Consider the following 24,975-nt stretch of genomic DNA (forward strand, 5'->3'; position numbering starts at 1 on the left):
GATGAAGTGTGTGGCATTATTTCTCTTAGTAAAGGCAGTGTGATCACGATTATTAAACAATTGGGGTACTCAAAAGTTTGTGCACGGTGGGTTCCAAGAATGTTAACCGATCAGAATAAAGAGGCAAGGAAAACAATAGCCTCCCAACACTTGCAGCGCTTCCGTTTGGAGGGAGATGAGTTTCTGAAAAAAATTGTGACCGGGGACGAAACATGGGTGCATTTTTTTTGAACCCGAATCAAAGAGGCGTCACACAAGCTCGCCGAGGAAGAAAAAATTCAAAACTGTGCGATCGGCAGGGAAAGTTATGGCAACAGTTTTCTGGGATACAGAGGGTGTGATTCTGGTTGATTTTTTGGAGCAGGGACGCACAATAAATTCTGTTCAATACGTCACAACCCTCAAAAAACTTAAAGCACGTCTTCAGCGAGTTCGCCCAACAAAATCAATGGCAGATGTTCTTCTTTTGCATGACAATGCAAGACCACACACCAGTCGTCACACCTCTGACGAGATTGTCAAAATTGGATGGGAAGTTTTGCCTCATCCCCCATACAGCCCTGACCTGGCACCATCAGACTTCCATCTGTTCGGGCCACTAAAAGAAGCTCATCGTGGGATTCATTTTGAAGATGAGGAGGCCGTCAAAACATCCGTGCGTCAATGGCTTAGGAAGCAGAGCTGTGATTTATACCGTGCTGGGATACATGCCCTTGTTCAAAGATGGACCAAAACTGTAGAGATGGGCGGAGATTACATTGAAAAATGACAAAATGATCCTCAATGTTGTGGTTTTCAACCTATGTAATTGCCTTTAAATTTCCTGACAATTAAACATAGAAAAAAAAATAGGAGGCATTACTTTTTGACTGACCCTCGTAGATTCCACCAACTCGACACGCTCCACTTGCTACTGTTCATGTCACGGCGACCCTCGAGCATCACCGCACGAACAAATGGCGTGATCACAGAGTAGTGGAGGCATCACTAGTGGATTAGTGTTCACTCAGCACAGCGTGGTGGGTCTGGTGGACAACGAGGTTGTGGCCCTCACATCTACAGCCCCTCGATCTGGCCATGCCTGCGTGCCCCCAGCGGTCCCGGCAAGTATTCGCGCTGCCGGACCCGTCTGCCGCTCCTTCCCAACCGAACTCCCCACAGTCCCGACCCGGAAAAAACTTCGCGTCCTTCCAAAGACGGTACGGGTACTAGACATTGATAAGCGCTGCTGCTGCCACTCGCGGACAGACAACGCTAGCAGCGTTGTGGCACCAGTAAACAGAAGAAGAAAACGTGACACCACTCTCCCTACTACACGATGCCAACCTACTAATGCCACCAACGCGAGCCGCTCACGACTCACATGTTGACAGGTCAGCAAGTGCACTGCGACTGGTCAGGGGTGTGACACTATGAATCACGATGACTGGAATGAGATTTTCACTCTGCAGCGGAGTGTGCGCTGATATGAAACTTCCTGGGAGATTAAAACTGTGTGCCCGACCGAGACTCGAACTCGGGACCTTTGCCTTTCGCGGGCAAGTGCTCTACCAACTGAGCTACCGAAGCAGTACTCACGCCCGGTACTCACAGCTTTACTTCTGCCAGTATCTCGTCTCCTACCTTCCAAACTTTACAGAAGCTCTTCTGCGAACCTTGCAGAACTAGCACTCCTGAAAGAAAGGATATAGCGGAGACATGGCTTAGCCACAGCCTGGGGGATGTTTCCAGAATGAGATTTTCACTCTGCAGCGGAGTGTGCGCCGATATGAAACTTCCTGGCAGATTAAAACTGTGTGCCCGACCGAGACTCGAACTCGGGACCTTTGCCTTTCGCGGCCAAGTGCTCTACCAACTGAGCTACCGAAGCACGACTCACGCCCGGTACTCACAGCTTTACTTCTGCCAGTATCGCGTCTCCTACCTTCCAAACTTTACAGAAGCTCTTCTGCGAACCTTGCAGAACTAGCACTCCTGAAAGAAAGGATATAGCGGAGACATGGCTTAGCCACAGCCTGGGGGATGTTTCCAGAATGAGATTTTCACTCTGCAGCGGAGTGTGCGCTGATATGAAACTTCCTGGCAGATTAAAACTGTGTGCCCGACCGAGACTCGAACTCGGGACCTTTGCCTTTCGCGGGCAAGTGCTCTACCAACTGAGCTACCGAAGCACGACTCACGCCGGGTACTCACAGCTTTACTTCTGCCAGTATCTCGTCTCCTACCTTCCAAACTTTACAGAAGCTCTTCTGCGAACCTTGCAGAACTAGCACTCCTGAAAGAAAGGATATAGCGGAGACATGGCTTAGCCACAGCCTGGGGGATGTTTCCAGAATGAGATTTTCACTCTGCAGCGGAGTGTGCGCTGATATGATACTTCCTGGGAGATTAAAACTGTGTGCCCGACCGAGACTCGAACTCGGGACCTTTGCCTTTCGCGGGCAAGTGCTCTACCAACTGAGCTACCGAAGCACGACTCACGCCCGGTACTCACAGCTTTACTTCTGCCAGTATCTCGTCTCCTACCTTCCAAACTTTACCGAAGCTCTTCTGCGAACCTTGCAGAACTAGCACTTCTGAAAGAAAGGATATAGCGGAGACATGGCTTAGCCACAGCCTGGGGGATGTTTTCAGAATGAGATTTTCACTCTGCAGCGGAGTGTGCGCTGATATGAAACTTCCTGGCAGATTAAAACTGTGTGCCCTACCGAGACTCGAACTCGGGACCTTTGCCTTTCGCGGGCAAGTGCTCTACCAACTGAGGTAGGAGACGGGATACTGGCAGAAGTAAAGCTGTGAGTACCGGGCGTGAGTCGTGCTTCGGTGGCTCAGTTGGTAGAGGACTTGCCCGCGAAAGGCAAAGGTCCCGAGTTCGAGTCTCGGTCGGGCACACAGTTTTAATCTGCCAGGAAGTTTCAATTACGATGACTGTTCACGGCACCTGGTGGTCATAGTTGGAACTGGATGGTGTCGCTGTGACGCATGGAAATCATGCACCCCACACGCTGGTCATTAATGCTACCAAGTTTGGCACTCGTACGGTAATTAGTTTCCGTGTTATAATGTGTTAGCCGCGCGTGGTAGCCGTGCAGTCTGGCGCGCCTTGCCACGGTTCACACGGCTCCCCCGGTCGGAGGTTAGAGTCCTCTCTTGGGCATGGGTGTCTGTATTGTCCTTAGCGTAAGTCAGTTAAAGTTAGATTAAGTAGTGTGTTAAGCCTAGGGGCCGATGACGTAAGCAGTTTGGTCCCACAGAGCTTACCACAAAATTTCATTTCAATATAATGTTTTAAATGCGAACATTTTAGGTTAGGCTTCACCGTGACTGTTATTGATATTAAATCAAACAACAAGTTCACTGTTACCAGTCACCGTTTTATTTATTTCCACGACGCGTTTTAAAGGTTTAAATCTCCATCAACGGGTTGATTTACATTAGTTACACGTCATATTTCTCTACAAATGTGACAGTATACATGTGATGTGTTACGACAGCGAATGGAACCTGTGACCATTGGAGGTACTCTATTTTACTTATTTTATGTTTACCATCAGATATCAGGCGCTACACTCTGGAACCGCGCGACCGCTACGCTCGCAGGTTCGAATCCTGCCTCGGGCATGGATGTGTGTGCTGTCCTTAGGTTAGTTAGGTTTAACTAGTTCTAAGTTCTAGGGGACTGATGACCTCAGAAGTTAAGTCCCACAGTGCTCAGAGCCATTTGAACCGATAGATATCAGTTTAATTTTTTGTCAGAAGAAATCTAAAACTATGTTCTGAAATAGTGTCTTGTTTCTCCACTAGGCAGTGCCACAAGCTCCTCCAAAAAATCGTAACACAACACACACACAAATGCCATACTAACTAATGTAAATCCACCCAATGATGGAGGTTTAAACCTTTGAAACGCGTCGTGGAAATAAATAAAACGGTGGCTGGTAACAGTGAACTTGTTTCATTTACTGTCAATATAATGTGTTAAATAGGGAAAGTTCAACTATAACCACCTGGTGTAAAGGTTTTTTTGTTGCTAGTGAACAGTCGGTTTCAGTATAGGCGTGGTTTATCACGTGCTGAACCCGGTATGGAGTCCAAGGATACACAAATTAAACAGACAGAATTACAAGGCGCCTTTCCTGTAACAAACGAAAGACAGATGAACAGTCTTAAAAAGTACTAAACTATACATATACACAACAGGGAAACATCATTAAAAGAACCACTCATACTCATAAGGTTCGACGAACTACCTTAAAATTTAACTACCACGTCACAGTAATGACTTAATTCACACGATATTTACAATTTTGAATGGGGCACTCAAGCAACACGACATAACTTTGCCTGACGGCTCCACTAGTAAGATAAGATCAGTTACAGATAATCGCTGGACACCACTTAGTAAACGACCTGACGTAATTAGTTCACTGATTCTACTGTGCTTCTGACAAAATAATACAGCTTTTCTACAAAGGAGCCCGCGTATAAAACAGGTGTTCGATTCATTTTCGAGTACTGCTCGAGTGTTTAAGATGCTCATCACGTTGGATTAAAAGAAGACATCGAAGCAATCCACATTCACGCTATTAGATTTGTTACGGGTAGTTGAACTCAGATGGGAATCCTTCATGGAAGGTGACGTTGTTTTCGAGGAACGCTATTGAGAAATTTAGAGAACAGGCGTTCGCAGCTGACTGCACAACGACTGTACTGCTGCCAATGTACATTTCGAGCAAAGACCGCAAAGATAAGATATGAGAAATTAGTTTTCGTACGGAGGCATACAGACAGTCATTTTTGTCTCGCTCCATTTCAGAGTGGAATACGAAAGGGAGTGACTGATCTTCCTTGGTACACAAAACGGGTAAGTACACTGTAGCAGATACAACGAAACAGACATGCCAAATTTAAACAGACGCAAAATCCCCAAGATTGGTGATCTTTTACAGAACCTCGAAATTTAGCACGGACTCCATGCTTATAACAGTTTCCACGACGAAACTTCATCTTGAAACCTGGCAGAAGATCCAAATATGTTAGCGGCAAGAAACAATCAATGCCTTCTCTGCGAGATAGCAATGGAGATACTATAGAAGATAGTGCTGCCAAAGCAGAGTTACTAAATACAGCTTTCCGAAATGTCTTCACATAATAAGACGAAGTAAATATTCCAGAATTCGAATCGAGAACAGCTGCAACCTGAGTAACGTAGAAGTAAATATCCTCGGAGTAGTGAAGCAACTTAAATCACTTAATAGAAGCAAGTCTTCTGGTCCATACTGTATACCAATCAGGTTCCTTTCGGAGTATGCTGATGCATTAGCTCCATACTTAACAATCATATATGACCTTTCGCTCGACGAAAGATCCGTACTCAAAGACTGGAAAGTTGCACAGGTCACACCAATATTCAAGAAAGGTAGTAGGAGTAATCCACTAAATTACAGGCCCATATCGTTAACGTCGATATGCAGCAGGATTTTGGAACATATGTTGTGCCCGAACATTATGAATTACCTCGAAGAAAACGGTCTATTCGTTCTCGCTTCCCGCTCCCGGGTTCCCGAGTTCGATTCCCGTCGCGGTCACGGATTTTCTCTGCCTCGTGATGCCTGGGTGTTGTGTGATGTCCTTACGTTAGTTAGGTTTAAGTAGTTCTAAGTTCTAGGGGACTGATGACCATAGCTGTTAAGTCCCATAGTGCTCAGAGCCATTTGAACCATTTTTGAAAACGGTCTATTGGCACACAGTCAACATGGGTTTAGAAAACATCGTTCCTATGAAACACAACTAGCTCTTTATTCACATGAAGTGCTGAGTGCTATTGACAAGGGATTTCAGATCTTCCGGAAGGCTTTTGACACTGTACCACACAAGCGGCTCGTAGTGAAATTGCATGCTTATGGAATATCATCTTAATTATGTGACTGGATTTGTAATTTCCTGTCAGAAAGGTAACAGTTCGTAGTAACTGACGGAAAGCCATCGATTAAAACAGAAGTGATTTCTGGCGTTCCCCAAGGTACTGTTATAGGCCTTTTGCTGTTCCTTATCTATATAAACGATTTGGGAGACAATCTGAGCAGCCGTCTTCGGTTGTTTGCAGATGACGCTGTCGTTTATCGACTAATAAAGTCATAAGAAGATTAAAACAAGCTGCAAAAAGATTTACAAAAGATATCTGAATTGTGCGAAAAGTGTCAGTTGACACTAAAAAACAACGAAAAGTATGAGATCATCCACATGAGTGCTAAAAGGAACTCGTTGAACTTCGATTACACGATAAATTCAACTACATGCCTAGGTTTACAATAACGAACAACTTAAATTTCAAGGAACACATAGAAAATGTTGTGCGGAAGGCTAACCAAAGACTGCATTTTATTGGCGGGAAACTTAGAAAATGTAACAGACTTACTAAGGAGGCTGCCTACGCTGCGCTTGTCCGTCCTCTTTTAGAATACTGCTGCGCTGTGTGGGATCCTTACCAGATAGGACTGATGGAGTACATCGAAAAAGTTCATAGAAAGGCAGCACGTTTTGTATTATCGCGAAATATGGGAGAGAGTGTCACAGAAATGATACAGGATTTGGGCTGGACATCATTAAAAGAAAGGCGATTTTCGTTGTGACGGAATCTTCTCACGAAATTCCAATCACCAACTTTCTCCTCCGAATGCGAAAATATTTTGTTGACACCTACCTACATAGGGAGAAACGTTCACCATGATAAAATAAGGGAAATCAGAGCTCGTACGGAAAGATATAGGTGTTCATTCTTTCCGAGGGGTTTACAAGATTGGAATAATAGAGAATTGTGAAGGTGGTTCGATGAACTATCTGCCAGGCACTTAAATGTAATTTGCAGAGTATCCATGTAGATGTAGATGTAGTGGTACATGTATCACACTGTGGCTTATAGCGTTCGTATGAGATGTATGCTGATGCACATGTAGAGAAAAAATGGAATTAATATGAGAGTTGTCCGCAGTCATAGAGTACTCTTTCTTTAGTTCGTAGGTGTGGGTGGCAATACGGAAATACAACCGTCTACTGGATAAGAAGAATAAAGAATAAGAGACATGGAAACTACCGAGGCAGCATACCTGCTGCTGTGGTTTCAAACTTAATCGCGTACGATTAGTGTAAATGTAAACGGAATTCTGTACACCGGTTTTCAGAAATCAGAGACGTCATTTTCCGAGTACTGCATTACCAGCACCTTCGCCGGGAAGGAAAAGCGTGCCCCAGAATAGTGACGCGATATTATCGCATTTTAATGCCTCCTCCCCCCCCCCCCCCCCCCCCCCGCTCTCCTCCCTCCACAAGTGAAAAGTCATCACAGAGGACGACTTCTAAGCAAGTCCTGCTGATGTGAATATGTATGTTATCTCGTCTCAACTCGCCGCAGCTGAATTCGTTTTCAGAAACAAGCGAGGCAGATTATTTTTCCGGTATTATGCAAACATGAGCTCGTCCGAGCAGACCTACTGCGACCTCACTCTAATTTCTCGAAACGGTCTCACTTTTTCGCACTAGAGATGTAACGGGTCTTCACAAACACAACTATTTCAAATAACTTCACACGCTACATGAAATTTTTGTATTCGTCTAAATTAATAGTAGGCACATAATATTCATCCGTGGGATCGACCAGAAATAAAGAGTAAATTGTTGACATTGCCAGCCAGTTGCTCTGGCTAAACGTCAGAAAAAGTCACTTATAAAAGTCGTCCAAAGATCCCGAGACGAAAGTCAAGAGGCAATACGCAGTGCGTCCCACCTCCGTTAGGACTGTGGTTATGAATAACGGGTCATGGATTGTATTCTAAAAGTCACTGTATTTATTCATAATACTCTCCTCCTGAATCATTACACAGCTGAAAACTGAGCCTTTTTTGGGACTGAATTTAGGACGGCAGTACAATTTTCTTGGATGTCTTGAATTGCGTCGTAACGGTGTCCTTTCATTGGCAGCTGCAATTTGCGAAACAACCAGATGTCGGCTACGGCAAAATCCGGCGAAAACGGTGGGTGATCCAATACTATGATCCGTTTGCTGTCCAAAATCTCGCGTGCAATCCTCACTGTGTGAGCTAGAGCGTCCAGGAAGCTACCTCCCAGCACTGGGGTTGAATTCTAGGAATTCTCGACCACGAACACAAAACATTACACAACATTTGATGTTGCCTCGCTGCTACCCCGTCATTTTCCGACGAGTATCAGGCACACACTCTTACGAGGGTCATTCAATAAGTAATGCAATACATTCTCTTTCTCGGCGGAATTTGTTGTGGGACATTGTGGAATATTCCCGCTTCAGACTCAATTGCTTCATGAAGTTCCACCAGGTTGCAGAACAATACGTATTCATCAAATGGCGTCTGTAACAGAAGTGCGCTCCAAGCAGAGAGCTGTCATAGAGTATCGTTTGGCGGAAAACCAGAGCATCGCAAATATTCATAAGCGATTGGAGAATACATACGGAGACCTAACAGTGAACAAAAGCACGGTGAGTCGTTGGGCAACAAAATCGCGTAAACCTGTCGTATCTCCCGCGTGCCAGCCGGTCGGACACAGCTGCGACTCCTACAGTGTTAGAACGTGCGGACACTCTCATTCGATTTGATCAACGGGTCACAATCGAACACCTCGCTGCACTGTTGGATGGCTCTGTTCATAGTGCTGACACACTTGTCCACCATTTAGAGTATTCAGAGGTGTGTGTCCGCTGAGATCCACCCTACAGCGCAGATCTCGTAACTATCGACTTCCATCTGTATGGCCCGATGAAGGATTCACTCCGCGGGAAGTGGTACATGGATGATGGGAAGGTTATTGACGCAGCAAGAAGTTGTCTCTGACGTCGATCAGCAGAGTGCCACCATGCAGGCATATAGGTCCTCCCAGTAAAGTGGCGTAAGGCCTTCGCATTGAACGGGGACTATGTAGAAAAATAGGATTTATTGTAGTCAGAAAAATGGATAATAATAAGGAATACTGGAATTCTGTCCACAGCTCGGGGTCTCGCGGTAGCGTTCTCGCTTTCCGAGCACGGGGTCCCGGGTTCGATTCCCAGCGGGGTCAGGGATTTACACCTGCCCCGAGATGACTGGGTTTTGTTGTGTCGTCTTCTTCATCATCATCATCATCATCATCATCACCATCATTCATCCCCATTACGGTCGGAGGAAGGCAATGGCAAACCGCCTCCATTAGGACCTTGCCTGGTATGGCGGTGCGGGTCTCCCGCTTCGTTCCCCTATGAAGAAGCATGGGGCTTCAGTTCCATTTTCATTCTGAATGAAACCAATTTGCTCTGAGAAAAAAAGTATTGTATTACTTATCGGAAGCCCCCCGTACATTCGCGGTCAGGACGCCTCGGTTTGACTTTCTATACGGCTGTTGTTGAAACTTCAAGGATCATAACTTGCTGTGAGATAGCATTGCGGACTGTAATTTCGGACAAGTGGTGTTAACGGCTCTAGTTGGTGTCATGAATGGCAGCTAGCTCTAGATGCAGAAAAAGTTAAGTTAATGCCGATAAGAAAAGGAAACCCTTGATGTTCGGATAAAGCATTAGTAGTGGCCTGCTCGCCACAGTCGCGTCTTTTAAACACTTGGGTGCAGCATTGCAAAGCGATATGAATTGCAACGAGCAAGTGAGAATTGTGGTACGGAAGTCAAATGGTCGACTTCGGTTTATTGGGAGAATTTTAGGAAAGCGTGACTCATCTGGGTACAGGAGACCGCAATAGGACGCTGGTGCGACCTATTCTTGAATACTACTCGATTCCTTGGGATCCGTACCAGGTTGAATCAAAGGAAGACATCGACACAGTTTAGAGACGGGCTGCTAGATTTGTTATTGGTAGGTTCAAAGAACACATAAGTGTTACGTAAGGGCTTCAGGAACTCAAATGGGTATACCTAGAGGTAAGGAGACTATTTAGAAACTTTAAAGAACCGCCATTTAAATCTGCCACCATCATACATTTCACGTAAGGACGACGAAGACAAGTTACGAGAAATTGTTTCTCACACAGAGGCATATAGCCAGTCGCTTTTCTCTCGCTCTACCTGTGAGTGAAACGTGGAAACGACTGTTCGTGGTACAAGGTACACGGTGGCTTGCGGAGTTTGTATGTATATGGAGGTGTCGGGAATATACCACACACCCTGCTAATGTGGAAAAATCTATCTTGGAATCACTCGACGATCACTCAACACAAGAATTAGAAAATATAAATGGCACTGTAGTTTGGGACAATTGGAGAAATCTGCCGTGGTTGAGCACCTGCTCTGTGAGACCGATCACGTAACAAAATTCGCTAACACAGAAATCTTGGCTGTGGAGAACAGCTGCCACGCCTGCTTGTTCAGGAGAGCCTTAGAAATCCGCAAACGTGATAACAGCTTCAACAAGAAAGAGCAGAAGGTGAAGGGGAACGGATCGTGAATTCCCGTGCTGCAGCGAACGACCATTGCAAGTAGCATAGGGAGAACCACCGTGGTAATCAACCAGAGGAAAAACCCTCTGACGGCGGAGCGACAGGTAGATCTACTAATCAGTCACATTAATGTGATAACCTGTCAAAGGACCGCAGCGAGACGTGCGGGATATGATTCAGTGAGATTCTGGAAGGTACGGTCAGGGATATGGAGCCATGCCGACTCCAGTACAGCAGCCAGCTGCAGTAGGTTTCTCAGCTGAGAGTAAATGGCGTGAACAGCCCGACCGAGCTGGTCCCACAGGTTCTCCATTGGGTAAAATCTGGGGAGTTTGGTGGCCAGAGGAGTAGGGTAAACTGATGCTGGTGCTCTACGAAGCACACACGTACCCTACGAGCTGTGTGAGGCGTTCCGAGGAAAATCAAACTGCCTGTAGGGGTGGACATGTTCCCCAAGGATAGATGGTAACCATTGTGCCTTCAAGAGCGACGAGATCACTCAGAGAGTGGCTAATGGTTCAAATGGCTCCGAGCGCTATGGTACTTAACTTCTGAGGTCATCAGTCACCTAGAACTTAGAACTACTTAAACCTTACTAACCTAAGAACATCACACATATCCATGCCCGAGGCAGGATTCGAACCTGTGACTGTAGCGGTCACGCGATTCCAGACTGTAGCGCCTAGAACCGCTCGGCCACTCCGGCTGGCACTCAGAGAGTGCTCACCGGCCTGGACACTTGGTTGGTTTGTTGGTTGGTTTATGGGGTGGGGGGGGGGGGGGGAGCAAACAGCGAGGCCATCGGTTCCATCGGATTAGGGAAGGATGGGGAAGGAAGCCGGTGTGCCCTTTCAAAGGAACAATCCCAGCATTTGCCTAAAGCGATTTAGGAAAATCATGGAAAACCTGGATCTATATGGCCTGACGCGAGTTTGAACTGTCGTCCTTCCCAATGCAAGTAGTGTGCTAGCCACTGCGCCACCTCACTCGGTCCTGGATCCTCCCTGAGATAGTTGCAGAGAATTTGCTTCGAGACGTTTCACGCCGTTCAAGTCTACGGGCATTTGTCTGATAATCTGTAAAAGGTGCTTCACTTAAAAAGGCCACCTTTCATCATGCAGTGGATGTCCAGTTGAGGTACCGGCGTCCAAATTCTAGCCTTCATCATTGAAGACCAGCAGTCAGCCTGTGTGCATTAACGAGGCACCCGCTGTGGAGGACTATAGACAGCAACGTTCGCTGAACAGTCGTTGAGGAGACACTGTTGGTACCCCCTGAGCAATTGGTCGCTCTGCATTGCACAACTATTCACCCGTACACATTTCCACAACTGTCATTGACTCCTGTCATCTACTGCCCATAGGGCACCACTGTTGCCTTGGCACCATTTTCGATAGTGCCATTTTGCCACGCATTATATACTTTAACCACGTCGGCACGGGAAGTCTTTGCAAACTTGTTTCGGAAATGGTTGCATCCTTTGCCTGAAACTCAATGATCCTACTCTTTTAGACGTCAGATAAATCTTATGTTTACTGTGATACCATACCATAGATCGATATCGCTCCCACTGGTATCTCTGAGTTGGCAACGGAAACGCGCGTTTCCGACAGACCCCAATAGCGATCGCCTGGGTAGCCGGCAGTTCCAACGATGCACGCCATCTGCGTCACGCCTTCAGCTCTTCCGACTACTAGCGCCCTCTGCCGACGCAATCTACACTCATGCTCATAAATTAAGGATAATGCTGATACATGGTGAAACAACGCTGTGGTGGGCGGTTTGCGGATTTAAATTACCTCGTAGTATGACTATTCGGTGCATTTGATCTGCAGACATCGCACGGTGGCGCTGGCAGCAGTTCACATACGCAGAGGTGTGTTGGTACATGTCAGAGTACAGTGCAGCGAGTAATTGTGCGGACGTTTTCAGACGTGCTAATGGTGACTGTGTGCTGAGAATGGCTCAAGAAATACATATTGATGAGGTTGTGAGTGGTACAATACTAGGGCGACTGGAGGCTGGTCAAACACAGCAGGTCGTAGCACGGGCCCTCCGTGTGCCACAAAGATTATGGCAACGAATCCAGCACACAGGAAACGTGTCCAGGGGCTACATTACGGGACGTCCACAGTGTACAAAACCACAAGAAGAACGATACTCACCATCAGTGCCCGCAGACGGCCACGGAGTACTGCAGGAAGCCTTGCTCGGGACCTTACCGTAGCCATGGGAACTGTTGTCTCCGGACACACAGTCCACAGACGACTGAACAGACATGGTTTATTCACCCGGAGACCTGTAAGGTGCCTTTCAGTGACCCCTGGTCCCAGGAGAGTCCATAAAGCCTAGTGTCAAAAACACAGTACATGGTCATTGGAACAGTGGTCCCATGTTATGTTCACGGACGAGTCCAGGTACAGTCTGAACAGTGATTGTCACCGGGTTTTCATCTGGCGTGAACCAGGAACCAGATACCAACTCCTTAACGTCCATGAAAGGGACCTGTATGGAGGTCGTGGTTTGATGGTGTGGTGTGGGATTATGATTGGTGCACGTACACTCCTGCATGTCTTTGACAAAAGAACTGTAACAGGTCAAGAGCGCCGGGACGTAATTTTGCACCAGTATGTCCGCCTTTTCAGGGGTGCAGTGGGTCCCACCTTCCTCCTGATGGATGATAACGCACGGCCCCACCGAGCTGCCATCGGAGGAGTACCTTGAAACAGAAGATATCAGGCGAATGGAGTGGCTTGCCTGTTCTCCAGACCTAAACCCCATCGAGCACGTCTGAGATGCTCTCGGTCGACGTATCGCTGCACATCTTCAAACCCCTTAGACACTTCAAGAACTCCGACAGGCACCGGTGCAAGAATGGGAGGCTATACCCCAGCAGCTGCTCTTTCTCCTGATCCATTGTATGCCAGCCCGTTGTGCGGCCTGAGTGCGAGTGCATGGTGATGATATCCCATAAAGATGTCGTGGTACATGCGCAAGAAACAGGGCGTTTTGTAGCATATGTGTTTCGGGACGGTTTTCTCAACGTATCACCAATATCACGAAGTAACAGATCTGTATCGTGTGTGTTCCCTATGGCCGGTATTACACTATCAAATTTCTTTTTCAAAGATTTGATCAAAGGTGTGATCAAATACTCCTTCAAATATATTTGACAAAGATCTTTGACGTAGCGCTAGAAGGTGTATTACACTGTCATCCAATTTTTCGTCAAAGTTCAAGATGGCTGAAAACAACTTGTTATTAACCGCAGCACGTACCGCAATTGCATTGTGTGCACATGCGGAAAAGAAGTGGGGGGAAAAAAGGAACCATACATACGAGGTTGACAGTCTTAAATTCCTGTGATTACAACTTGATATTAAATTCAGTTGGGAGGAGCACACCACAGAACTGCACAAACGCCTTAACAAATCTGTATTTGCAATTCGAGTGTTAGCAGACATAGGCAACGTAAAAATGAAAAAGCTCGCATACTTTGCCTACTTTCATTGCATAATGTCATATGGGATAATATTTTGGGGTACATCTTCAAGTCAAACAAAAGTTTTCAGAGTCCAAAAGCGTGTAATACGTATTATTTGTGGAGTAAATTCACGGACGTCCTGCAGAAACCTATTCAGAGAGCTGGGTATACTAACTACTGCCTCTCAGTATATTTACTCATTAATGAAATTTGTCCTAAATAATATATCTCTTTTTCCAACAAACAACTCAATTCATACGTACAATACCAGGAACAAAAATGATCTGCACAAGCACTTAAAAGCACTTACTTTAGTTCAAAAAGGAGTCCACTACTCAGGAACACTCATCTTCAATAATTCGCCAGCAAACATAAAAAAATTAGTTACAAATAAAGATCAGTTTAAAAGGAGCCTGAATGACTTACTAGTGGCCAACTCCTTCTACTCCATTGACGAAATTTTTAATAGAAACAAATGATGTATTGTATTTATTCATACTATTAGTATTGTTATTTCAGCTTAAAAAAATTGACATGTTCCACATCCACGAGGATCTCCTCAGCACGGATCTATGGAACGAAAAACTAATCTAATCTGGATGAAGCCGTGGGTTTCACGACGACACGATAAAAGCATTCAACAAAACTTGTTACGCGAGCTTACAGTGGAAGACGTCAAGTCGTACATCAATTACTTAAGAATGGATGAGCATACATTTCTGTATGTGCTCAGTGAAGTGTATCCTCATATCACAAAGCACAATATTCACTTAAGAACTGCTACATCTTCAGAAAACAGGCTCACTGTAACACTCCGATTCCTTGCTACAGGAGAGATTTAGGTTAGGTTGGGTTAGGTCATGTCTCCAATCTTCTTAATCTATTTTTGTATTCAGGGTACCTCACGTTGTAAAGCGCCTCATCAGCTTCATACGTTGTCGGACACACCAAATGTATTTACCGGCAATGTTTATAAAAACACTACAGATGACACAACGCTTCAGCGATGCTAGCGCTCCATGTGGTAACATATCACATTGCAGTGAACAAAAGACAAGCGATTTCTTTGATCAAATCTACAGCGAGGCCCTAGATTTGATTAAATATTGGACGACATTTGACAAAGTTCCTATTACACCAGCAAATATCTTTGACAAAGATATTGGACAAAGAAATTTGATAGTGTAATACCGGCCTATGTACCTATGCTATTAGCGCCAGTTTTGTGTAGTACCACGTTCTGTAGCACCACATTCTGCAATTATCCTTAATTTATGAGCATGAGTGTAGTATTGTTGGCGGCAGCTACATGGCCCATTCTTAGTCAGCCTTCAACAGTACGCACGTGCATTAGTAGCGGATGCCTCACACTTCACGATGTCATTTCGTTTGCTTATTATATCAGCTGGACTCTGTTGCTATTTGTTCTTGCCCGCCGCTGTGGCCGAGCGGTTCTAGGCACTTCAGTCTGGAACCGCGTGACCGCTATGGTCGCAGGTTCGAATCCTCCCCTGGGCATGGATGTGTGTGATGTCCTTACGTTAGTTAGTTTTTTAAGTATTTATAAGTTCTAGGGCACTGATGACCTCAGAAGTTAAGTCCCATTGTGCTCAGAGCCATTTTTTTATTTGTTCTTTTGTAAAGTTTCTTGGCAACGCTTGGAGAAAGGTAAAAGACTTCTATTCGCTGTATTTACGAATTCGTTAATCATTTCTGCTCCTGTCCAGCTTCTTCAAGGCGACAGCTGCTGCGCCATTCTGTAGCCCGCTTCTCCTTATCGTTGTCTACAAAGCAGTACACAGCATTTACTCATTACCATAACGCCTGCACTTGTTACCGTGTCCCCACTTTATATGCCTCCCACTGCTAGTGCTGCCAGCTGCCACCTGCGTGGTCATTACACGTTGACGTAGAACGTAGGCGGTGGTCACATTATAGTAATTGGACCGTGTATAATCCGCAGCCGCGAGCTCAGCTCGTGTCGTTCACCAGCATTGGAGGGTGAAGGTTTGACAATGCCAGCAACTCGTGATAGTGATACCTCGGAAAAAATCGTGAAACGACCGGCGATCGAAGAATCCGAGACGCAGATATTTTGTCAGAGACCTGGATGCTTCAGAAGAACTGCAAAGGGGTGTAGTGCGTTTCCTGACAACGAAAGGACTGCGGGGAAGGTAAATTCATAGAAAAATGGCATACGTGTACGGAAAGCGCTAAATATCCACTGCCATTCCTATGCTCAATACGACCACTTGGGCGATGGTTACGGCTGGTTCAAATGTCTCTGAGCACTATGGGACTTAACATCTGAGGTCATCAGTCCCCTAGACTTAGAGCTACTTAATCCCAAGGAACCTAAGGACATCACATCAGATGTCCCACCGTGCTCAGAGCCATTTGAACCATTTTTTTTTTTTTTGTAGCACCTAGAACCGCTCGGCGACCACGGCCGACTGTTGTTTAGTATTCAGTCTCTCTTAGAAACGAGGTTAGGTCTTTGAAATGAATAAATAGCCAAACAGATCTCCCTAGACGACTTTTATGTTCAGGGGATTGTGCATGGTAGACCAGAGATCTGCTGCTGCACTCTCACTGTAAGCTGTACTCGATGTGTGCCGGCCGTCGAACTGCGTGCCGAATCTGTAGGAACCTTAGTGTACGTTAACTACGGCCCAATTGTCCTTTTTATGAAAGCCTGTCCGTCGAAGTGGATTTGTTTAAAAGTCTTTAAATTAATGACTGTATAGAGTTTGCAGGTTCGAGCATCCACACTCCAAACAAGTGTCTCGTAGGCATGCACAAATATTTGAAAATGTGAAACCATAAGATGGACAATAATTTGCGCAATACACACCTTATGCTGCACAGAAATTGGTTTATTAGCTTATTATTCTCGCACAAAATCAGAAAATGCCTTACAATTAAAGATGGCGGTCTCGCAACAATGCCTTCTCTCTTAAGCCGGACTATATCTGGACTATATCTTTTCACAATAGTTAACATCGATCCAAAACTCCCTTAGTTCAAAGACTAGAGAGAGCGTCTGCGATAAAGATGCTTTCTCGCAGTCAGTTGGGCGCGAGTACGCTTCATATAATATCTTGGTCGCTAACGATTCTGTTCGAGATACTCATATTAAGCATCCACCTGTTGGGAAGTCGAAGATAGTGAAATGTCTCTCCGTTTTAAGCATTTCAGTAAAGACCAACGTCATGGCAATCGCTGGCGCCCCCTACACTAGCGCGGTGGAGAGTGTGTATGCAGACGCTGCCGAACTACTGTTGTCATACCATTTCTTCCTCAGCAGTTACACGCCGTTTTGTCTGCCACATCTGGCTACCCATCCTATGCCCCCCTCTGCGGTGACTCCCTTGATCGGCAGTATCGGCGTCCCTCTTCTCTCTTACCTCATGGAGTTCGCTTTCGGTTATTGCTCCAGCAGTTTAACTTCACGCTACCTGCCACTTTCCCAATGGATATGAACCCTTCACCACATTGGCTTCGTGCGGTGGCCAGTATTTATCTTGGTCTTCATTCGCTTCCTAAGGATACTAAGCCGAGCAGTTCTATGCGCTTCAGTCCGGTACCACGATTCTGCTACGGCAATAGGTTCGTATCCTGCCTCGGGCATGGATGTGTGTGATGTCCTTAGGTTAGTTAGGTTTAAGGAGTTCTAGGGGACTGATGACCTCAGATGTTAAGTCCCATAGTGCTCAGAGACATCTGAACCATTTAGAGGATACTACTGCGGCCTCGCTCTGTCGCTGTAAGCTTCACGACCTTCGCACGGAACTTCGCGATAGTACATTTGTATACATTGGTGCCTGACTGACTGTGGTGACGAGTGTTCCTTCGTCATTGGCTCAAATGGCTCTGAGCACTATGGGACTTAATAGCTAAGGTCATCAGTCCCCTAGAACTCAGAACTACTTAAACCTAACTAACTTAAGGACATCACACACATACATGCCCGAGGCAGGATTCGAACCTGCGACCATAGCGGTTCTGCGGATCCAGACTGAAGCGCCTAGAACCGCACAGCCCCTTCGTCATTGGAGCCTACATTTATCGGTATCGGCTTCCGGAACACTGCTCAGTATTGACAGCAGAGCTCTTCGCCCTGTAACAGTGCCTGCAGTACATCCGGCGACACTGGCTTTTCAATTGTGTCTTCTGCTCCGACTCTCTCAGTCCCCTTCAGAGCCTCTGCGTGCTGTACAGAGCCCATTGCTTAGTGCAACGCGTCCAGGAAAGCTGTTACTTGTTCACTCATGATGGAACCAATGTGATGTTTCTGTGGGTTCCTGGTCATTTCGGTCTGATGGGAAAAGAGGCTGCTGACGCTGCTGCAGTCCTCGTACCTCAGCCCGCTAGTTCTCACATTGCTTCCCATGATCTCTGTGTTGCCGTCTGTGGGCACTGTTGTATCACCGCTGGTCCTCCCTTCATGGGAACACGCTTCGGGGAATTAAATCTTGGACAACCTTTTTTAGTTAGGTTGCGTATTGGACACGGTCTTTTTACCCATCGTCATTTCTTAGGTGGTGGCCCACCACTCTGTGCTCATTGGCCTCAACCTTTAACGTTCCGCCATTTCATGACAGAATGCTTTTTTTTAACCACTTACGTTCTCATTTATATTTACCATCTGAGTTATCAGCCGTTTTAGCGAACGACGTGCGGGCTGTAGACCGCGTTTTCCTTTAATCCGTCGCAGTAGTAGGGCGAAGGACATTTAATCTTTAATTCAGAACCTCCGTTTCTCTATGGCGTATTTTATAGACCTTTCTCGACGTCTCCCTCCTTAACTGTCTCCCCTTCCGTCGACTGGACTTAACGTGTAGTCGTTTTTAATTCCTCTCTTTATTTTCGTGTTCTGCTGTTCTGACATGGGCGCCTATGACCCTAGTTGTTTTTGCGCCCTGAAACAAAAGATACCTTGAGTCATCGAGTAGCGACATTCGTCTTTCCTTGAATTGCCTGTGCCACGCCTTGACCCTTGTAACAAACCTGCAATCTGTCCGTACGCTTGGGCCATTTGCCGATGAATTTCCGTTCCCCCATTCATTCCACTGTGAGGAAACGCGCTACTTCCCTTTGCACTTCTGTTAAGCCACCGTTTCGCCGTTCTCAGCACGATCGTGTGCAGTGGGCGGTGGACGCGTGTACGTGCTTGTCCTGTTGTCACGTGGGTGTGCGTACGTGTCCCTCTAGCACCGCGTCTGTGGCCTCAGACGCTCTTTAGGCTAGGCGCAAATTGAGACGCGTATAGCACGTGTGACGTGACACGACACTACAGCGCGACACGCACGTGCCGCACGGGTCGCGCGGGTCCAGCGCATATTGCGACGCGTACACCATACTTCGCACGCGCGAAGAACTGCGCTGACAGAACCGAGGCACGCGCAACCTGTTATCTTACTCAAACGATTTTTACAGAAACTATTCACTGAAAATATACGATTTTTGCCTTGCTTTAGCTAACATGCTCAATTTTTGTTTAGATTTGGGAGGAGGTCTCTATCTGCCTCCGATCTCGAGAAAACGGATCCCATGTAGCACGCTCACTTTCGATCTCACGCCCGCGAGAATGAAATACTCGCAACATCTCGCGTATCTCCTAAACCGCTCGAGACATCGAAACGAAAGTTTGGCGAATGATAGCACACAAGGAGGAGACTGTTCTGTCAATTCTTAAACACACGGAACTTTCTTATCTATGGCGATATATCAGTACTTATACTTCCCTTTTTAATTTATTTCACTCCAGTGACTGTAATTTTTTAAGAGTTGTCGACAGCTAGCGAAGCAAGAGCTTCCTAGTATGAAAATAAACATGCAATTTCTTCTTTTATGTTACTGCAAACCGACACTATGAGGTTTTTCGTAAGCTATTGAGCTCTGTGATTGCCAATTACTTGTTTAATGAGGCCCTCCGTTTCGGAAGTCTGTCTCAACAGTTGCTGTGAGATGCGTTTTGCAAATTACATTGTGACAAAACAAGTATAATTAAACCATTCACCGTTACTCACAAACGGTGATGCTTCTTCGCATGGGAAACGATTAACAACTCACACAAAAATAGATTGCCAATTCCGTTGGAATATTTGTGGAATCCACGTAACCCATCGTATTTGACGCTGAGCGACTGGAATGGAAACTTACCAAAGTATTTTATTCCTTCTCTTGATCTGAGCAGTATTAAAATAATGACGAGCGTTCCTTCAGGTGGAATAATAGGCACATGCCAGATACTGGTTACTCACCTACGGCTTGCCAAACTGACAATGTGTGATCGCGAATAAAATAGTTGTTATTGAGAAAAATAAACAACTGATGTGTCGCACAACACAATGGTCAGTGTATTGTCAGCAGCAAAGGATAATGCGCGCGACAGGAATCCACAAGCTAGCCATGTGTGCGTTGTGAGATGGAGTTCGAAAAACATTGTCATGAAAGTAGACCTGCCTTTGTCAGCAGTACATTTCAACGAATTAAATATATCTAATCATAACACTATTTTAGGATATTCCTACTTTCGTAATAACACAGACCATTTTCTGCATTTGTGCAGCCTGTTGTATAATTAGTTTATTAGTGCTGATAATGTGCATGCAACAATTGAAATGCTTTTTCTCATCACGGCGAACCAATTAAAACATTGTTATTTGTGACTGCTTTTCGACTGTTTCTAGCTTGCAGTGGAAATGTGACGTTCACATGCATGTAGTACAGTGTGTCGTATTACATTATTACATCCACATCAGAGTAATCACAGTGAGACTTCTATACTTCAGATCTTGGACGCTTTTTACCAGGAGCACAAAAGGATCACACCTGTGTAGCTATCCCTTTCTAAATTTTTGTAACAGATCGTAGAGATACGCCAGCATACTAGACAGCTAGAAGATAACCTTGTTTCACTTTCCTACCTTTATTCTTAATCACATGATTTTATAATATTCCTTGCTTCCTTATTCACCACTCTCTGTCCCTTCTTGCGATCTGAGAACATCGCGGAGGCATATGATACAATTCCAGCGGTCAATGGCTCATCAGTTACTGAAGTATGCATTTTTCTTGACAGAAGAAAAACAAAACAAAACTATACAGATATAAGTAACAGAAAAGTATAATGTACTAACGAAGAAAGATGGAGCGTTTAAATGGCGAAAAACGAAACACTGCCCAAAGGCAATAAAATTCAGTACACAGTAAGGCAAAATTTATCGTATGGGCAATATTCGCACTGCTCATATGCGCCGTTCCGATGTGAGCATATGGCCGGGCTACTTTTCCGCTCCACAACTCAAATTTCCCACGGTGCCAGGGAGGCAAACGCGACGCGTGGCGCCAGAAACTGTGCCTCAACCACAACGCCGGGCGACCTAGGGCAGGCGCGTGTCGCGTCCCAGTCGCGTCGCGTCGCAATTTGCGCGGTCCTATTCGAAACTGTGATGCTACAAAAACGCGCGCTGCGCTGCGTCGCGCCACACACGCTATACGCGTCTCAATTTGCGCCTAGCCTAGTTTTACAAGGCAGACCCGTTTCTTTTTGAATCACTCTAATATATGAAATTTCCTACACACCGTATTTCAGCTCTGTTTTCATCCATCGTAGCTAACTCCAAGTCGATGGAGGGATACCAAGTCAGTCGTTGAACATTTACCCCTGCACCTAGCGGGAATTCACTAAGTGCTTTCCCTGTAACGATGCCTTGATTGACGGATATTAATGAAAGGCGTAGGGTGGAGTTTCGCAGACGCTTCGCGTTGCTTATTCGAGTATCCGTATTTACGGAATGGCTCCATTACTTTAAGATATGTCAGAAATGTCTGCTGCTCTGGTACAGAGACTATTAACGTAAGTTGTGAAATATGCAAGGTGTGTAATTTATTTCACAGGCATTTAATATGCTGTCTTCTTAAAGGCCACCTGAAACGGAAGTAATTTGCTTCTAGGAGACTTTTGATGAGATATTTTAAGTCTTTTCCTATCGGAAAATACTTTGCTTTCATCTAAAAATTCTTCGCATGATATAGCGCAAGAAGCAGTGAGAGGATGAAATTCTCTGCAGATGTCAACTTAGCTTGTCATTCTCAGGGCCACGACAGAAAATCACTGCTTAATTTGAGTATTATTAAATTCTTACATATTTTATAAATATTAACAAGGTACCATTTATTATTAAATATTTGTTGAAATAGTCTATAATGTAATGAATATAGTCATTCGAAGAATGAGTAAAGAGAGTATTAAATTTAATATTGCGTAATACAATGTGTAATTCTTCAAGCCATATGTAGCAGAACTGTAAGAACCAATATTACATCCACTTATTTTATTACAAATCTGTATTACTAGTATCATTGCTTTTCGAGTTTCAAACCATGACTCTATGCGTCAAATTGGAGATTACTATTCTTCAGGCTATTGTGTGGACTGACAAGAACGTTATTCATCGCCGTCCTTAAGCTGACTGTAAAATTCCTTTGTCAGAATAATTTTTAGACTGCCTTGATCCGGTTCTGTTTCTCTCCCAATTTCATGCTTATCTTTTCTTATCTACAAGTTTAACATAGCCAGCATTCTCTATTACTTTTTTGTAATTTCAGTGTTTGTTCCTAAAAAGTAGCTCATTTTTTTCGACCGTTCTGTACAGTCATTCTCCACAGCTATATTACAGATTTAATTTCCATCACTCTTCACCACTTTTGTCTTATGTTAGCTTTTTCACACTTGTCTCACATTCTATGTAAGCTGACATTCCATTCAACTGGACAAACTGTGCCCAGGGTGGCCGTGCTGTTCTAGGCGCTGCAGCCTGGAACCGAGCGACCGCTACGGTCGCAGGTTCGAATCCTACCTCGGGCATGGATGTGTGTGATGTCCTTAGGTTAGGTTTACTTAGTTCTAAGTTCTAGGCGACTGGTGACCTCAGAAGTTAAGTCGCATAGTGCTCAGAGCCATTTGAACCATTTTTGTAACACTGACAGTAGTTCCCTAAGCACTGTTATTCCACTTCCAAATTTTACATACTCTATCTGCAATGCAACTTCGATTCGCAAGCTAAACAACAGTGGTGGCAAACTACAAGCCATCTAACTCCCTAGGACAAACTTAGCTCTTGATTTCTCATTTTTGTTTGTGCGTGTGTGTGTGTGCGTGTGTGTGTGTGTGTGTGTGTGTGTGTGTGTAGTGTAGCCTACTCGTCTCCTTCTGTATTTGAGTCCCAGGCTTCTCAGGATTCTCGGGATAGTATGCCACCTGACACTGTCCAAGAATTTTTTTTTTCTAGCTCGACAAATGACACTAAAGTCCTACCGATTTTCTCTGCTCTAAATTTCAATTGTAAGCCGTAGGTGAGAAATGCATTGTGTTACCACTACCTTAATAGACGCCCGCCCACCGCGGTTGGATGCTGCCTGGTGGCACTGTACGCACGTGGCTTTCTAACAAAAGTATATAAGCGGAACAGACACGGACGGGTGATCACGCTATCTGCAAGTGGAGAAATTCATTCAGATAAGTGAGTTTGACAAAGGGCAGATTATTATTACGCAGAACCTGTGAACGAGTATTTTTAAAACTCCAAGGCTGGTCGAATGTTCACGCGCTACTGTCGCCAGCTTGTACGGAAAGAGGTAGTAGGACAGTGCAACTACCACCAGGCTCTAAATGGCTGGACGTCCACGGCTCTTCACAGAACGTGGGGTTCTGAGCCTTGTCTGCTCTATAAAGTAGAATAGATGGTTATCTGTGACATCTCTGTCGAAAGAGCACAATGCTGGTGCATGCACAAGTGTTTCGGAGACCACCATCCATCGTACGAGGGTAAGTCAATTATTATACAAAGTAGCGATACAATTTTATTGTAATCAAATAGGACATCATTTTTCGACATAGTCTCCTTGCGTTTCAACGCACTTGGTCCATCGTTGTCCAGCCTTCCTGATGCCCTCATAAAGGAAGTTTATCGTTTGAGCTGCGAACCAGGAATGCACCGCTTGTTTCACTGCTTTGTACGAAGCAAACAGACCGCCCCTTAATGCCTGTTTGAGTGGACAAAACAAGTGTAGTCAGAAGTGACAAGATCGGGACTATATGGACGATGATCCAGTTCTTCAAATTTGAGTTTCTGGAGCGTTTTAGCAGTGTGGGCAGCAGTATGCGGACGGTCATTGTCGCGCAACAACACAACACCTTTCGGCGGCAATCCTCGGCGTTTGCTTCGAATCGCAGGCTTTAGCCTGGCAGTAAGCATCTCACTCTAACGTACACTGTTTACTGTTGTGCCCCTTTCCCCATAACGTTCCAGTACTGGACCTACTGCGTTCCAAAAAAGCCGTAAACATCAGTTTTCCTGCGGACGGTTGAGTCTTGAACACGGCGAATTTGAATGTTTCCGTTCCATACTCTGCCGTTTACTCTCCGGCTCGTAATGATGGATCCATATTTCGTCACAAATAATGATCCTGTCTAAGAAGTTGTCCCCTTCGTTACCATTGCGAACCAAATGTTTTTTTGCAGATGTAAAAGCGCGTTTGTTTATGCAACTGTGTGACTTGTTTTGGGAACCATCTTGCAGAAACTTTATGATTTCGTCGGCAGAGCTGTGACTACTTTGCAGACGATGTGTCACTTCGTCAATAGTTAATCGTCTGTCTAAGAGAATCATTTCACGTGAAAGCTCTATGGTTTCTTCATTTGTGGCGGTAAACGGTCGCCCGGCTCCTTCATCGTGCGTAACATGTGTGAGACCATTTTGAAATTTTTCACTCCATTCGTAGGCACTCGGTTGCGGCAAAACACTGTTCCGGTACTGTACCGAAAGTCCTCGATGATTAACAGTACGACAGCGATAAAGCTTCAAAATTACAAAGATGTAACAACAAATAAACAAAGCGCGCGTCTTCGACGTAAAACGACAGTACTAGCAAAATAAAGAAATATATAACTAAACTGCGGATAATAACTGACTTATCCTCGTACATTGTCGAACATGGAGCTCTGCAGCAGACCACCCCTACATGTTCACA

This window comes from Schistocerca gregaria, chromosome 1 (assembly GCF_023897955.1).
Source record: "Schistocerca gregaria isolate iqSchGreg1 chromosome 1, iqSchGreg1.2, whole genome shotgun sequence".
Taxonomy (NCBI): Eukaryota; Metazoa; Arthropoda; class Insecta; order Orthoptera; family Acrididae; genus Schistocerca; species Schistocerca gregaria.